Source organism: Meleagris gallopavo, chromosome 1 (assembly GCF_905368555.1).
Source record: "Meleagris gallopavo chromosome 1, MGAL_WU_HG_1.1, whole genome shotgun sequence".
Lineage (NCBI taxonomy): Eukaryota > Metazoa > Chordata > Aves > Galliformes > Phasianidae > Meleagris > Meleagris gallopavo.
Genome location: NC_139404.1, coordinates 179,043,709 through 179,061,918, shown reverse-complemented (window position 1 = coordinate 179,061,918; position 18,210 = coordinate 179,043,709). Strand labels below are relative to the sequence as shown.

General features: G+C 38.3%; 1 protein-coding gene across 6 annotated transcripts in view; it reads left to right on the top strand.

The window, feature by feature from the left end:
- GRIA4 (glutamate ionotropic receptor AMPA type subunit 4) overlaps nucleotides 1–18,210 on the top strand; it is a 229,016-nt gene that overhangs the window by 88,726 nt on the left and 122,080 nt on the right. The gene's annotated exons all lie outside the window — the stretch shown is intronic.

Here is an 18,210-nt window from a genome sequence, read left to right as displayed (position 1 = left end):
GAATTGGCCCTACATCAAGCTTTACTTGATATTTTTACTGCACTTCTGAACAAATTTGTCAATGTCTTAATAATGAAAAGGATAAGTTATATTATAGCAGCTATAAAATTATTTTATTATTTAGTTCAGTTGAAAAAGTCAGACAAATCAAATCCAGTAACAACATAGAAATACAGACTGCATATTTATCTGTATAAAAATATCAAATACAGTTTCTTATTAGTGAAATGAGTTTAAAAGTACCAAATGCTGCTAATAAACAGCAAATTGAACGTGAACTTACAACACAGTACTGCCAAGAAAATATTTTGCCTCTAGGTGCTGTTTAACTCCTGATTATTTTCTGCGTATTGCTCTTGAGCCCAGACCATATAACTCTTAAACCACTAGAATATGATCAGAGTGTATTTCAGGCAAGCAGACATGTTCATGGAGAAGATTAAGTTGGCAATCTGAATTTCTTCAGTAGTGATTTGCTTGGTCTGGGGTCCTTTCTTTCATGACAGACACCAAGAGGAGTTTGAAGTGTTTCCTACAAAAGGCATTTTTTATACTACTAACTTTCAGCAAAATGTCCAAGAATAAACGAGAAACAAGATCACAACTGTGTCCATCATCCACTACCTAAAAATGAAAGATTCTGACCTGCAGCATGAAATTATGTAGCAAACTCTTATGAAATAAAAAAACTGAGTTGTCATGAAATTGCAATTATATTGAAATGATATATTTCAGAAAACAAAGTCTGATACCTTGTCCTGGAGCTTTTATTAGAATACTTTAACATCTGGTCTGTGGTTTTAAACTTTTCAGTGTTTTATAGAATCATAGAATCATAGAATCATAGAATCACCAAGATTGGAAAAGACCTAAAAGATCATCCAGTCCAACCGTTCACCTATTACCAATAGCTCCCACTAAACCATGTCCCTCAACACAACATCCAGTCTTTCCTTGAACACCCCCAGGGTCGGCGACTCCACCACCTCTCTGGGCAGTCCATTCCAGTGCCGGACCACCCTTTCTGAAAAGTAATACTTCCTAATGTCCAGCTTGAATCTCCCCTGCCGTAGCTTGAAACCATTCCCTCTGGTCCTATCACTAATGACACGAGAGAAGAGGCCGACCCCCAGCTCACTACAACCTCCCTTCAGGAAGTTATAGAGAGCAATGAGGTCTCCCCTGAGCCTCCTCTTCTCCAGGCTGAACATTCCCAGCTCCTTCAGCCTCTCCTCATATGGCCTGTCTTCCAGACCCCTCACCAGCTTTGTTGCCCTCCTTTGAACACGTTCCAGGGCCTCAATGTCTTTCTTGCAGTGAGGGGCCCAAAACTGGACACAGTACTCGAGGTGCGGCCTCACTAGTGTCTGTACAATTGCTAAGATCAAGATCATCAGTGTTCTCAGCATGTCTTCACATTACATATTTCATCAGATCTGGTCCAATGATAAAACTAGCTTGGAGATTTCAATAGCCGTATTAAATTCCAGGAATTAGTCAGTGTTTATGCTGTAGATGAACAGACAGATATTGATATTATAAAGAAGCTATTTGTCATCAGCAAACTCTCTAGATAGGCAATGGACATGTCCTACATATTGGTATCCGAATACCGCCCTGTTTGGTTCTTATCAAACACATGTTGTACTTTGGTGCTGACCAATCTGAACTGATACATGAAATGTAAAGAGAAAGTTCATAAGATATAAGAGAATATATAAATACTCCAGTAAGTTTTTCCCCCCGTCTCTACTCATTAACATTGAATACCGCATTTTTAATAGAATAAATAATTGATAACTAGGTTGTAGCAAACCTAGTTTTGTAAGTGTTAGTTCCTTTATAACTATACGAGCAAACTGACAACATGTTCTCATCTTCTCTGTAGCTGATAACAGCTCAAAGATCAAGGTAGTAAATGTACACATGAAATAAAGATGCATCAGCATCAGTAATGATGCAGTGACTTCTTGTCTTTCCTTTGTCTTACTACCTAATAAGATAGTATAACTGTCTAGTAATGAACTAAGAATTTACTACATATGAAAATCTCCCATAGTCTTTCAAACTGCTTCATTAAATAAATGTACTCCCCTCATTGATTGTAATTCTTGAACATTAGACAAAGGTGGAGATTAACAGAAAGTGTAGATGTGGGAATCAGAAACCGAACATGTGATGTACAGGTGAGTCTTCTATTTTGCTCTTCTGTAAAAGGTGTGGATCAGGCACCCCAGAACTTCTGGGGGTGCTTTGTTCATCTAGGTGAGCACGTGGAATACACAGGGCAGCTTAATAGAGGTTGTTGGACTCAATGATCCTTGTGGGTCCCTTCCAGCAAATGCTGTAGAAATACATCAGTCAGTAAACATTAAATAAAGGGCTACTCATTATCTTCCTGATCTAAAGAGTTTGCTTTCCTTCATTGTGGGTCAATGGATGTAATGGAGAAGACAAGGCTCATGATCTCAAATTTTGCTTTTCAACTTGCTGTGTCAGTTAAGCATCTACAGTACTGCAGAATCCTCAGAGCTAAATTCTTTTCCAGGAAGCATTCATGTCAGCCATACAAACATAAAACTCAAGAGTATGGCTGTAGTTTCTACATACTTTTGTATTCCGACATCCTAATGTAAATAGCATTTCTACCTCCAGTGCTGTGTTCTAATAATTTCAGACACATACAGTTTACTTGTTGTTACCTGTTTCTGTAACACATTCTGTATTCTACTTGAAAGCTAAACAGTGTAATTCTGAATACCTTTTTCCATTTCTTTAGGAGCTTTTCTGTAGCAGAAAGTTATATGGCACTAAGAAAGGAAGTGACCTTATAGTAATAGTATTTTTAAAAAAGAAATAAAACCAAAACCCTCATGAATTGGAATTTTTACTCAAGATTTTCTACAAAGCAAAGTTAATTACAGCTGCGCTTATGATTTACTGTACTGTTGTGGTTCTCAGAATGATCCTGAGCACGTGCTGTGCTTGACTACATGAGTAGGCTTTGTTCTGATTAATATTTTTTTCACTGGTCCTATACAGGTAAGTCTGTGAATGTGTGATTATTTCATCCCATGTAAGAGCAGGTGATTTATGTGAATACTAATGTGATTTACGTTTATCTTTTCCATAGAATAAATACATTCCATCCAGATAACAGAGTTCTTAGCAGAAATTAACATTGTGATTTACTGATTATTTAGCTTTCTTACTACTGACCTTGCCATTTGTTACATAGATGTGTATCAGTGGCATCACCATTGACAAAAGCTGCAAAAAGCTGTCTTCACGGAAGGGACTCCAGCAGCCTTACACCAGAATATCCAAGAGCATCCTTACTAAGTACAAGGCCATTCTATGTTACCGCTACACGTTGGTCAGTATTAGTGGTGCAGACAGCTGATAGATACAACCAGCCCCGCAGACCTCTAAAGAAGACCTTGAAAAGACTCAGACGAGGAAGCCAGCCACACATCTAAATGCTTATGCTTTAGAAATTTATTTAATTGTGGACATCTGAGTCCCACAGCTGCTGTACATAGCCTTTTATATAGCCACAGGTGTTGGCTTCAGTGCTGGAGCAGAGAGTGGCAGCAAACAAAGGGGAGTATAGTCGACGCTGCCAGAGAGCAGACATAGTGCCAATTTAATACTGAATCTAAAACAAATACTTGTGCCAATTTGTTTATAAATGCATTTTAGTTAGAAAAATTAGCTTGTCTTTGGAGAACATTATCTATCTGTGGGTGAATGTTCCAAGTTTTAATACAATATAAAGCAGGGTTTTTAAAAAAATCAAAATAAATAAACAAAATATAGACTTACAAATAGCCTTACAACATAGACTTACAAATATCAAAACACGTTTCTGTTGGTTTTGCCCTTATTGCTTAAATAAGTATCAAAATGTATTAGAACAATTTTTTATTTTTTTTTAAATCTCTCCATGGAATATTTGTTGAGACTAACTTATCTCTTACGTAGTGCAAGTGACTGCTTGGGATCTGCAGCAGGAAGCAGAGGTAATTCAGCGTTAGAATGTACTCTGAAATAAACCTAAGTGTTTACATCCAGGGACATTTCTAGAGTTGGACATTCTTAATTCAACTCACTGATCTGTCATGGCATAATTTATGCAATCTCTAATTTAAAGACTACGTTATCTGCTTTTATAACAATGCATATTCCGGTGCATTCAGATTTTTACTACTTGGAAATGCATTTTGCCTGTAAAAAGACTGTATTTTAGGTATTTACCTCATTAATCACAGCTGAATACTATTTACGTACATATTTGTACAACTAATTTGTCTTTGCTTGTCTTTGCGCTTTCCACAAGAGGTGGAAGTGTAGAGATCCTTTCAAAATGATCAAGTACTTATCACTACAGATGCTATTTCTGCCTCAGCACAGAAAATTTCCTTCACTAGTATTTACAGATAATAGCATTAACTGCTGTTTCTGTTACCAAAATTGCAGAGAATGTTTGAGATATTTAGCATTTTGCAATTGAAAAGAGAGCTACCAAAAGATTCTTTAGTCATAAAGACTCAAAAACTCTATTGTACAACCGCCTTGATGGGTTTTAATATACACCTGAATGCTGCAGGAAATTTTCCTGTGAGCAAAACACATACATTTTCTTCTAATTTGACTTGGACTGCAAATGGTCAACTTTTAATGTAGTTTTGAAGATCTGGGCATAATAAAGGACAAAAGTGTCACCAAAGAGAAAAGTGCAAAACTATGGTTGCTAGACTAAATGCCTGGAACAAATATGCATTTTATGTTAATCTATCGCTATTGGTTTTCTTTTTACTCAGAAAGAAAACAGTCATAAGAATAAGAGTGTCTCTCCTAGGTCTTCCCTGTCCTAATAAAGAGCCCTAGTCGGTGCAGGACAGTTGTTATTCTGGAAGGTCCTAGATACTTACTTTACAATAGCTTCTGAATAGCTATTGTAATAGCTGAATAGCTCATTTTTCTCTGTAGGGAGCTCAGAATAAGAAAACTAATTAAAAAATTGCAAGTGTAGGTACACATTACAAAAACTGTGCATGTAAAGATAATAAGCAAAATGTTTTAAGTGAGTTTATACAAATGAGTTCCTCATAACAGAGAAATATATTTGTCGATGCTTGTTATGAAATGGTTTGATTAGTATGAATGGAACAACATGAAAAAGACAGTTTATTTGTACATAAACTTATTAAAAACAAAGTAGTTTAATAGAATAGATACTTTCAAATAGGTCTGATTGTTCAAAATACTTTCAGCAAACATCATCTATTGGAGTTACACATACCTACTTTGCCATACTAAAGATACCATTTACATTTGGCAGCATAAAACAGGTCATGAACCTGACCCTCAAACACACTGACTATCCCAAGGACAAACCTATTACTGATTGCTGATTGCGCTCTTCTCTTGTGTGTGTTGATGGTGCATATGGCTTTTTATAAGTCTCTCTACATATACAAATCCTTGTATATGTGGTTATATGTATGGATAATAATAGTTTTATTTCCTAGCCTTGTCTGAATGCAGAACAATTGAAATCATTTAAATCTCAAAAATCTCACCTTAGAAGTTCAAATCATGCCACCAGAATCATAGAGTCATAGAATGGTTTGGGTTGGAAGGGACCATTAAGATCATCTAGTTCCAACCCCCTGCTATAGGCAGAAACAGCTCCCACTGGACCAGGTTGCTCACAGCCCCATCCAGCCTGGCCTTGAATGCTTCCAGGGAAGGGGCATTCACAGATTCCCTGGGCAACCTGTTCCCATATCTCACCACCTTCACAGTAAAGAATTTCTTCCTAATATCTACTCTAAATCTACCCTCTTCCAGTTCAAAGTCTTTTCCTCTAATCTTTGTCACTTACAAAAAGTCCCTCCCCAACTTTCCTGTAGGCCCCCTTCAGGTACTGGAAGGATGCTATAAGGTCTCCTCAGAGCCTTCTCTTCTCCAGGCTGAAAAGCCCCAGTTCTCTCAGAGGTGCTCCAGCCCTCTGATAATTTTGTGGCCCCTCCTCTGGACCTGCCCCAACAGTTCCATATCCTTCTTGTGTTGGGGGCTCCGGAACTAGATGCAGTGCTTCGGGTAGGGTTTTGTGAGATCAGAAGGGCAGAATCACCTCCCTCAACCTGCTGGAAAGTCTTCTAGCAGTAATTTCAGATTATGTGTTTTATTTCATCTAATTTATATTCTCATTCTCATTGTTACTTTAAAACCAGTGTTTTACACTGTTAAACTAGTATGTCTCAATAGTCTCCATGTTTTATGTCAGAACCCATTCAAAGTAGAATAATCTAAACCAGCTTTTTTCCACAAAAAGGATTTTGTGTTTACTTTTCAAAGAAATGAAATTTTGGGAAAAATGTCCCATTTAAATTCATACAGCAAAAAATATCCTTTATTTGAAATATTTCTTTTTAAAAGATCAGTTTTTGAGGGAAGGAAGATTTAGGTTGGATGTCAGGGGAAGTTCTTTACAAAGAGAGTGGTGAGGTGCTGGAACAGCTGCCCAGAGAGGCTGTGGATGCCCCGTCCCTGGAGGTGTTCAAGGCCAGGCTGGATGGGGCCCTGGGCAGCCTGGTCTAGTATTAAATGTGGAGGTTGGTGGCCCTGCATGTGGCAGGGAGGGTGGAGATTCATGATCCTTGAGGTCCCTTCCAACACTGGCCATTCTGTGATTCTGTGATCAGTATGGCATTGAGCATATCTTTTAAGTTGTGCCTTGCATGAGATTGATTTCATATCAGTTTGTAAGAAGACTTTTTTTTTTTTCTCCTGTGGATCAGAATTTCCAGTTTCGGGTTGCTAATCCCGTATCTGCATTGTGTGCAACAATCTGTACATTCATAAACTCTGATCAATAGGGCCTCCCAAAACTCAGAGCATCCATTTTGTTTCTCCCATTTCCACAGACAGCCTCAGGGAGTTTTAATTATCTTTAGTTATGTTATCTTTTGTATCACCTCTACATCTACTTCTGAACTGCTCTCCATATTTTACACTATTTTCACATATTTGTCCAGATTTATTTTCTTGATTCTGCATTTCTTTTTTTTCTTCAATCACTCATCATTGCCTTTTTTTTCTACACCTTCTACTTCTTTTCCCACACTTTCCTTTTCCAACTGTGTGTTCATTTTTGTCCCTGAAACATTTTTTTTTTTGAGAATGAAATGATTCTTAATGTTAGTGTGTGCCTGTGCCTGCCATGGAAGAAAAAGTGCAGTTTTGTATCCAGGTTAAATAAATAGTGACCAATATATCTCAATGCATTAGCACTCAGGTTTGAATGAAACGGAATACAAAAAGAAAACAACACAGTTATTGGCTCATTTTTATTCCAAATAAGTTTAGAAAAGGTGATATTTCAATTTTTTATGTGCTTACATTATTGCTGCTAAAAATGTATATGGGCTTCATGTCCACGTCTCATCAAACTGCAAAAAAAGCCGTTCACCAACGGCACTGTCTTGTATCCTCAAATGCCCCTCTAGGCTACCAGACAAGATTGATAATAAGAAATGCATAGAGGTGCAGTATTTTGTCTATGCTAAGAGCTGAATTCACAAGTAGACTAAAAGCCAGATTACATAATCTCTCCTCCCGCAAATCAGGCGCGTTGCGGTGGCCATCGCACAGCTGCTGATCTGGGTGGCATCCAGGCAGACACAGTCACAATTGGCCCTTTTCATCTGGGTCATTCTGAATTCCTTCAACAGGAAATGGAACACAAGCAGAAAACTTTTAAAAACACCCCAGACATGAATCAACAAAAACCCGGAACATCTGCTCATCAAAGCTCATCAGAAAACAGTGTATTTTATTTACACTACTCTTCTGGATATTCTTAGAATGCCTAATGAGATTAGAAATCACTGGAAAATATTTGCCAGTATGAAGTGTCCATTTCACTTTCCAGATACCCAGTGTAACCTACCCAAAGTGTTAGAAATACAATAAATCATATCCACAACCTCTGCAATTTTTTTAACTTATTTTAGTAGAAAGTGATGAAGTTTTATTAAATCCACAGCTGGCAGCAAATCCAAGCTGGTCAAAACCAGGTACAATATTTTAATTAATATTTCAATTTCTTTTGAAGATCATAGAACAATAGAATGGTTTGGGTTAAAAGGAACCTTTAAGATCATCTAGTTCCAACCCCCTGCTATAGGCAGAAACAGCTCCCACTAGACCAGGTTGCTCACAGCCCTATCCAGCCTGGCTTTGAATACTTCCAGGAAGGGGGCCACAACCTCTCTGTATCCTGCTCCACCACAAATCAGGCCACTTTCTTTAAGCACCTAACACCATACTGTTTTTCTGAGCCATAGTCTGTCCTCGATCAGAACTTACGAATCCTCATGCCCTTGTGTGAGAGGTTTTACTACTGGGATGTGTGAAATTTCAGCTGTTAGTTTACTTGTCCAGACTAAGAGCTCATACATACCTTTTTTTCAGAGGTTGGCATTTTTTTGGTGTCACATTCCAGCTATTACACATCGAGGTTTTATAGCTCAAAGATGTGTGCTGAATTAACTGAGCTATTTCAGTTATTTCGAGGAGAGGTTCACTTCAGCTATGGAGAGGAAGTGTTGCCTTACAGTGACCATACAGCTTACTGACCTTGTCCTTCTGGAGTCCCTCGTTCTTCTCTCTGTGTACCAAAGGATAGCAAACACTTATTTTCTAAGAGTAGGATTTGTTGGTGAGGGAAGGGGATGCTTTAATTTTACTTGCCCACTGATTCTTGTCTTTTTCAGATCTTGTAAATGCTACCTGTCACCTCAGCAGTTTCCTCCGAGGCTTTTCTGTTTCTGATCATAGGAAAGCATCTTCCTTAGCAATGAGTGCTTTTAAAAGAAGCCAATGTGGCAGCCTGGTCATCCTTTAAAAGTCAATTTGGAAATTATGCAGTTTACTCAGTAAATTCCAGAAGCAGCAACACTGTTATAGTGTTGGCTTGGAGTAAGAGGACAACGGAATTGATGAATGCCTTAAGCAGCTGTAAGTCACATAAGGGATAATTATTTTTTGCAAGCATAGAACGGAATTTTATTCTGCGTGTCTGCTGTGTAGCTACAAAATATTGCTGTCAATGCCAGAAAGGATAAACACCTGCTAAAGGATCCGTGGAGAGGATTATCTTTTTCTTATGCATGCACTTGTGCAATACGTACTACACATTGGACATTCTCCAGTTCTTCCCTCTTTCTCTCAGTGCATTTACAGCCATTGAATCAATTGTTCATCCTCTCTGCCTGACCTGTGAAAAATACATCTGCTGTGCAGGGAGGCCAAATATCAACATATGACATGCTTCAGTTACCCTGTGCCAACCTTCTAGGAGAGAACAATTATTTGGTTTTCAACCAATATGCTTTTGGGTTCTGTTGTGTGAGTCTGTCAGTGAGCTGTGGGTGGGGCCCATACGCGCTGTTACTCCTTATCCCTCCTCACCACTCTGGAAAGAGCTTCGTGCTGATTTCTTTTCACCTGTGTGGCTGTAAGTAATGCTCTGCCAGCAATGCTAAGCTCCCTTGTCAGTTTTTAAGCATTCTCCCTAGTAGAGAGAATTAATAACAAGATCTGAGTCATCTCTAAAGTAACCCAAATGCCCCTGTGTCCTGTTCCTTCAGTATTATGTCATTTTTCAGCTCCTGTCCAGGGTAATAAAAAGGGTCTCTTATACTCCCACAGTTGAGAAGTGTGTCAGGTCAGCCCACACCATTTATTCAGGCTACCCTTTTGCCTTTGTGGCCCTCAACATTTAAAAACCTTCAGGCCAGATTTTCCAGTCCATGTCATGCTGCTCAGCTGGTGCAAAGTGGATGGATTCTGGCCAGGGCTGGCAAGTGGCCATGGCCTTCCCCTCATACCCATGTGGACAGCCAGGAAAGGCAGTGAGGCTTCTGTCCTCACAACCCCACTGCAGGGCCATGCACAAGGCTGCCCCACCTGGGCCCTGACACCTGCTGCCCTCACTGGGACCTTGTGGTGGGCTAGGACTCATGTCTGTGTGCTTGGGGGGCGCAGGGTGACATGGCTAACGTTGGTTCCTCTGTGGACATCCACGTTTCAAGCATGGCTTTTAGTGTTTAAACTGGAAAGCAGTAAAGTTAAAACAATGGAAGAATTTGAGTGAATGTTAAATCCAAAGGGAGAAACTGTTGAAACTGAATCATATAGCTGGTAGTGTCTGCAATATACATGCCTGCTATTAACTTCGGCATCAGCTTCTCACTGTGGTGGGCTAAACAGATCTGATACTCTTTCATTTGTTTTGTTTCATTGTTTTGCCTCAATTTCCAAGCAGATCTAAGATCTCAGAATATCAGAAGGGGCTGTCAGAAGTGAATGCTAGAAGATGCTTTGGGATGGCTGTGTTCAGTTGGTACCATGTCCTCAAGAAGTGCTGCCAAATCAAAGAATCATAGAATTGTTTGATTTGAAAGGATCCTGAAAAGTCATCTGTTCCATTGCCCCTGCAATCTAAGAGACACCTGCAGCTGGATTAGGCTGTTCAGAGCCCCACCCAGACTGACCTTGAAGGTCTCCAGTGTTGAGGTATCCACCACTCTGGGTAACGTATGCCAGTGCCTCACCACTCTTAGTGTAAAAAACTTCTCCATTATATCCAATCTCAATCTTTCCTCTGTTAGTTGGAAACCATTTCCCCTTGTCCAATCACAGCAGACCTTGCTAAAGGGTCTGATCCCTTTTCTCTTATGGCACCTTTAGATAATGAAAGGATAGGATAATAATCCCTTTAGGTTTAAAACATACTGTTTTACTTTTGTTTCAGTAAGAACCATGAAATGATTAAGGTTGGAAAAGATCTCTTAGATCATCTAGTCCAACTGTCTAACTACCTCTAATGTTGCCCGCTAAACTATGTTCCTTAGTACCACATCTAAACATTTCCTGAACATTTCCAGGAACGGTGACTCCACCATCTCCTTGGGCAGCCCATTCCAGTGCCAAACCACACTTTCTGAGAAGATTTTGCTAGTATCCAACCTGAACCTCTCCTGGTGCAACTTGAGGCCATTCCCTCTCATCATATTGTTAGTTACCCAGGAGAAGAGACTGACAGCCACCACACCACAATCTCCTTTCAGGTAGTTGTAGAGGGCAACAACATCTCCCCTGAGTCTCCTCCAGACTAAACAATCCCAGTTCACTTAGCTACTCCATATAAGACGTGTGCTCCAGACCTCTCATTGCCCTTCTCTACACATGCTCTGGGGCCTTGATATCTTTCTTGTAGTGAGGGGTTCAAAACTGAACACAGTTTTGAACGCACCAGAGTTGAGTGAAGGGTGATGCTCACCCTCTCCTGCTGGCTACACTATTTCTGATATGAGCCAGGACGCCACTGTCCTTCTTGACCACCTGGGCACACTGCTTATTCCATGTTCTACTGGGTATCAACAAACAACCCCAGATCCATTTCCTATGCATATTCTCCCAGCCACTCTGCTCCAAGCCTGTGTAATGTTGCCTGAAGTTGTTGTGACCTAAGTGCAGGGTCCAGCACTTGATCTTTTCGAACTTCCTCCTGTTGGCCTCAGCCCAGCTATCCATCCTATCCAATCCTTCTGAAAGGCCTTCATACCCTCAGGCAGATCAACACTTCCTCCCACCACTTACGACTAGTCATCATAACTCCATTCACCACCACTGTCTGCATCTGGCCATCCAGCCAGTTCTTTATCCAGCAAAGTGTACTTGTCCAGGATGAAAGAAGAAAACTTGGCCTTTAGTCTCCAGAGCTGGTGGATGAGAGAAAAGGCAAAGGAGTAGGTGTTGCTCCAAGCAGTGGTGGTTCCTTTTTCTCTTCCTAGAACTTTTCACTTTTTTTGCAGTTACTGGTATCTTGCTTTGACTGAGTGTCATGCTTCCCTTTTCCAGGGCTCTGATGAATGTCTGTGCAGTTACAATCACAACCTGGTATGCTCTCAGCACCTTTCTCTCCCTTCTCTGCTACACATATTAATCATGATCTTTACCATTTGGATGGCATCCATGCTGATCTCCAGCTGTACCTCTGTCTGTGCTGTGTTTGGTTTTTCCCTGGACCATTTGGCTTTGAGTTTGCAGTTCTGCAGGTTTGTTTCTTATTCTGCAGCCTACGTCTTCCATTCAACATTAAGAAAAAGGAACAATACTGCCTGCCTTCCTGCATAGCATCTCTAATTACCAATGTGAATATATTGAGACAGCTTCTACTGTTGGTGTGCTAAAAGGCATACCGGTCTGTGGAAATGTGAACATGTTATACTGTATCACCTGCCACCTGATGGTCATGTGTTGGTCTTTTCCTGTTTTGTGCTTGTAGATTACACATATATTTCTCATTGTGTTACCTTTTCCCACTATCACTATCCACTGCTTTTACTGATAAGGGGTTATTCTATGGTTGTTGTGATGATATGAAATAGTCAGTGGTAGTGAACTCTCCCCTGTGCTGCTTATAGCCCCAGTGGGATCAGTATGAGAGAAGGAAGACATGTTTTTAGGTCAAGTACCTCGTGTGACGTCTTTTCTGGTCAAAAAGAGTCAACTAGCTTGATGAATTTTTTTGAAAAATCTTATTTTTTCTGAAGCTGTCTTCAATCTGTTTCAGGGCATCTGTTTGCACTTGAGAAGGTGTTAGCACTTTAATATGACAAGTTAGTTGGTCTGAATGAGTTATGTGGTACTAGCTGCTAAATTCCTTTTTGTCTCTCTGCTCAGTTTGTAGTAAAGAGGCAGTTTCTGAAGGCCTAGAAGTTATCAGCCTTGTAAAGAAAAATCCAGTCTCTGGCAGAGACCCGAGCTATAAAATTTGACCTACTTAGTAAAAAATCCTATTAGATGGATTTACGCATGGCTCCATGAGATCAAACTGTCCAATATGAAGAATAGGACCTGAAACCTTTTACTGTTTAATGCTGCCAGGTATTTTTTTCAGGCTACTTTTCCTTGCTTCTTTCAGATTCCAGTTCTAAAACCAAAGCAAAATGTATTCTGATCCATATAGAACTTACAGTTATGAATATGATCATGTCAAACTATTAAACCTACTATGTTACAATTTGATAAGCAGAATTACTGTAAACAAGAAAAAAAACTTTAATCTTGATTTGCCACAAGTAGTTATGTATGGCAAAACAACTCTCTTGAGAGGCTATTCTGATTTCTGAAATAGTTCTCATTCTAGTTTGCTGCAGTTAAAACCATTTTTTCCTGACTTCATGCTGCTGCATCTCAGCCCATGCTGCAACACACGTGACTTTATTGCAAAGCTAACAGCACTGAATGTTTTTTTCTTCAGTCTCTTGCTTCAAGAGTCAGATGTTTTTGTGAACGTCTCAGCACTCCTTTCTGTCCAAAGAGAAAAAAAAAGAAGCAAATTTTTCACCTACTTTGCTACAGAAAAGTTTGTACCTCCAGTATACTGCAGTGGTTCAGCAACTAGGGAGCAAGCAAACCAAAAATCCAACTATAGATTGTTATCTTTAAATCTTTTTTTATTAATCTTGTAGTTACCTTTTTCTTTCAAGTTATAATTTTGAAAGTTTGTTTACTTAACCAAAACAGTAGAAGCAAATGAAAAGCAGAAACAGGAGAAAGTAAGACTGTTTTGTAAAGCTGCTTTTTCTTTCAGATATATATTTGGAAATAATACTATTTTAAATTAATTGCAAAACTTTTAAGCACATAGTCTTCCTTAAAAACAAAAACAAAAACAAAAAAACCGAAGTGGTTATCTATGTCTAACCAAAAATGGAAAAAATTCCCTGCAAAAGATCCTGTGAAAGGCATGATTCCTCATGGTTTGGTTCCATTATTTTCTTCGACTTCTTCTTGTCTTGTAGATAACAGTGTTCTTGAAAATGAGATATACCTTTGCCTAGTACCTCCTTTGCATACTCTCACCAGTTCCATAGCCTGGACAGAGGGAAACACAGGAAATAAAAAACCATTCTAGCAGTAGCATAACTGGCGGATTTGCTTGCTGCACTCCTAGGAAGAGTTACTCAGAGTCACTCTCTGGCAAAACTTGGAAAGATGCTTTCTCCATAAAATGTCAGGGACAATATTTCTGGATCCTGGGCTGCTGTGGTTTAACTCAACATGTGGCTCAGCACCACACAGTTTTTCACTCATTCCCTCCACTCCCAGTGGAATGTGGGAGAGAATCAAAAAAGAAACAAAATAGAACTTGTGAGTTGAGATAAAACTACTTACTGAGCTAGAGAAAAGGGAAAGGATAATAGTTATAATAATTTATATGTATATTAATGTGTGTAACAAGTGCAGAAACAGTTGCCCACCACTCACAAACAGATGCCCAGCTAGCCTCCCATTGAGCAGGAGAGATGCACTCCCACTCCCTTCTAAGCCCCTTCCACAGCATGTCTTATGATACAGAATATTCCTTTGGTTGGTTTAAGTCAGCTGTCCTAATTCTGTCCCTTCTCAGCTCCTTGGGCCCTTTGCTGCGAATGGCCTTGGCTCTGTACAACACTGCTTAGCAGCAAATATTAACATAGCTGTGTTATCAACATTGTTTTTCTCCTAGAACCAAAACATAGCATCGTACTAGGCACTCTGAAGAAAACAATTCCATCCCAGCTCAAATTAAGACAGGAGCAAACAGCTTTATCTTCCTGCATCTTTAAGCGTAAAGAGAGGGCACTGCTGTCTTAGGCATTTTGAGCTCTTTCTGCTTGTGAGCATTATTGGTACACTTTGTACTGCAAAGCAGAATAGCTTACTTTCTAGGTAATAAACTAAGGTTTTCAATTCAGCAGTGTCATTTCCTATGTTCTTTATATTACACATAGAAGATTTATGCATAATATTAAAGATCTATAGTAATAAGTATTCACTAACTATAGCAATAAACTTTCTCCATGCTTTAGCTTTTAAAAATTGTTGTGAATAACTCCGTTAATAGGGCTTCATTCCCAGCTGTTATCAGAAACAACAACAGAGGCATTTATGCATTTATTCTTTGAAGTCGGGCTCCCAAAGCTCCTTTCTGACATGACTGTTGTGCCAGGAGCTTGTAACATTTGAAAACCTTACGCTAGTGAATCCACAGTAAGGCAAGGTTGGTTTTATAGACTTAGATACAACCCAAGAACTCTCATTTACCATTAAAAATGTGGGTACTCATGTATCTGTGTGTATGTGTATGTGAGGGTGCCTTAGAGTTTATTTTGCTCATTATCTGCAAATGTAAATAGTCCCTAGAATTCCACCTCACCTTAGTTTGACTTGGCTAACTGAAGCTGAGAGTACACCTCTTTTACATATGTTTCCTCCCTGCATGTTTAGTCTCCAGAGGCTTTAACAATCTTAAGAACAGGTGCAAACAGAAGGTGAGATATTATTAGTCTGAATTAAAACAGTTTACACCAATTTTGCATTTAATTGTCATAATTGATCAAGAAAATGCAGAATATTGATTCCTCATCGTCAGCCTGTTGAGGTTTGCAGTGCATTTGACGTACAAGTATCGACCTTGATATGATGTTGGTCAATGTTATCTCTTAAAACATTAAAACCTTAGCCTCATCTAAACAGAATTGGATATCTAACTATTATCTCCTTATTCTGTATGAATTATTTTATGTGACAATATATTAATTATATTTGAATTGACAAATACATTATTTGAAGTAAAAATAGTGTATTAAAGATCTCTGGTGAAACAGAATGGATTTATAAAAAATGCAAGTGCAAACATAAACACTGTGAATTTTCTTATCTCTTTTTACATTTAATGTAGTATAATCTTTCTGTCATACAATTAAGTTTGGTCTGTCACTGGTTTATGCGAACGGAAATTTAAAGTAGTTCATATCAATTAACATGAAAAATGGTATGAAAGGAGTCAATCTCAGTGCTACAAATCTGAAAGTATTTTAAAGCGTATCTTGTTCTTTTGAATTAAAAGGACCATTTGTGGCTGAAAATTTAATCCTAGCTGAATTGTTTTTCAATTAAGAAAGTAAGAGCTTTTAAAGCACTTTGTGATTTATAGATGCTCTTCAGAAAGTGCACATGAAAGTGGCTGTTCCTTTAGCCTGATTCTGCTTTCACTGACATTGTTGACAATTGGGAGTAGCTCCAGTGAAGTCAGTGAAGCTTCCTGGGGTAAGATGAGACCAAAATGAGGAATTTACAGTTGTGGAGCAAATATATAGCAATGATGGATTATATCTTTATGGACTATGACAATGCCTCAATGAAGAAAAAATATTAGTGGCTTATGAGCAATTGATTTTTTTTTCGACACTGAATCAGGTAGAACCACTATTGGCCACTGTCCTTATGCAGAGAAACAACTGGAAAAGTGTTAAGAAATTATACTGGATGTGAAGATGTTCTTCAAAAATATTTTTAGTTTAATAATTGAAATACAGTGTTTTGCCATTTTATAAAGGGAAGTATACGTCTCTGTAACTTCTGATAAAGTCTGCCTGATAAGAAACAAATTGGAGAAATGTATGCCAGAGACTTCCTAAAATAGCCTTTATTTGCAGTTAGTGGTCTTTAAGAATAAATTTAGACTCCTTCAGATTAAGATATTTTACTGAATGTCAGTTTGAACTATTGCTTCTCAATGTTGAGTAACATTTTTCATTTTTTAATTAATAAATGATGGATAACTTTGGGTTAAAGAGCTCGATCTAGACCTTAGCTTCTGATGTTTCTCTTAAACTACTATTAACTCCCTCCACAAATCTCAGCTTTACGTCCATACAGGTTAGTTAAATGGTTTTATTTGATTCATGGTGAACACTGGGAGCTAGTAACATTTATTAATCTATTTAATTTATCTTCTCCTTGCTGTTCCGTGTCCTCTGCAAATTATCTAACACTTAGTTGTGATCCTCTGGAAAAAAAAAAAAAATACTATATTTCTCTTCTAAAGGATCAGATAATAGAGAGCACAAACTGACACCTAATTCTGTCTGTTTAAAAAGCTGAGAGCAGAAGTTTCATTCAAGGATAGAATTTTAATATCCAACAGGACTTAATTTCATGAAAGGAAAGAAAAAAGATGACAAACTATTAATTTTCTTTGAAAAGAAGATTAGAAGATGGGGAAATTAAGAAGTCTGAGTCTTCTTTATAATAAAGAAAACTACTTAAAATACTGTTTAAAATATCCAAAGAAAAACTTCATCATGGAGAGTCCTAGACTAAGAAAGCATCATTCAGACACTGGCAAATACAAAACATTGTAACTGTGGGACTACTAAGGTTTCACTAGATGGAAAAGAAACTACTTACAGATTCCCCAGGCACAGAAGACCTCAGGTTTTGTTCAGTGCCTTTGAAATGATACAGAAGAAATACAAGAGATATCTAGGAAGAGAACAAATGAACCTGGTATTAGCAGAGACCACACGTGCCTCTTTCTCCATACGTGAATACGTATAAACAAAGATATAGTAGATGTTAAGAAAAGGTGGGCATTCAAAAACTGATAAATAATTTTATATAGAGTTTCGAAATTATAGAATGAAAAAAACACAATATTACTGAGCATATCCTATAATACAGGATTTTACAAATGCAGTGTGCTTCAGTTGTCAATTAGACAACGTTCTGAGCAACAGTATCTTGAGTTGGAGCTACGAGATATGGTTTAGTAGCTTGTGGTAGCAATGGTAATGGAAGGACAGTTGGACTAGATGATCTTGTAGGTCCTTTCCAACCTTGTGATTCTGATTCTATGACTTACTCTTCTAGAGCCAAATGAGAAGACAACAACTTGTGTCAGGCTTGAAACTGTAATCTGAACACAGATGTAGAGTCTATTGTATAGCAACTGTTTTTTTGGCCTTTTTGTGAAGCAGCAGGATGCCAGGTGATTTGGACTTTATATTATTCTGTGTTTAAAATGATAATCTGTAAAATAAAATTTATACAAATTAGCTTACTAACAGAATGATACAAAGCCTGTCTGTCAAAAATTCTTTGCTTAAAATTTCTCTGGGATAATTCGTCCAATTATTTTGTCTAGTAGAACTGTAGTAATTTATCCCAGGTGACAGTAGACTTTAGATTCTAAGATCAGCTGGAAAAGAAAGAAGAGATTTCAGCGAAAACTAACTAAGATGAAAAAGCTAATACTTTTCAGTTCAAAAGTCTGCAAAACATATAGCCATCAATCTGTTA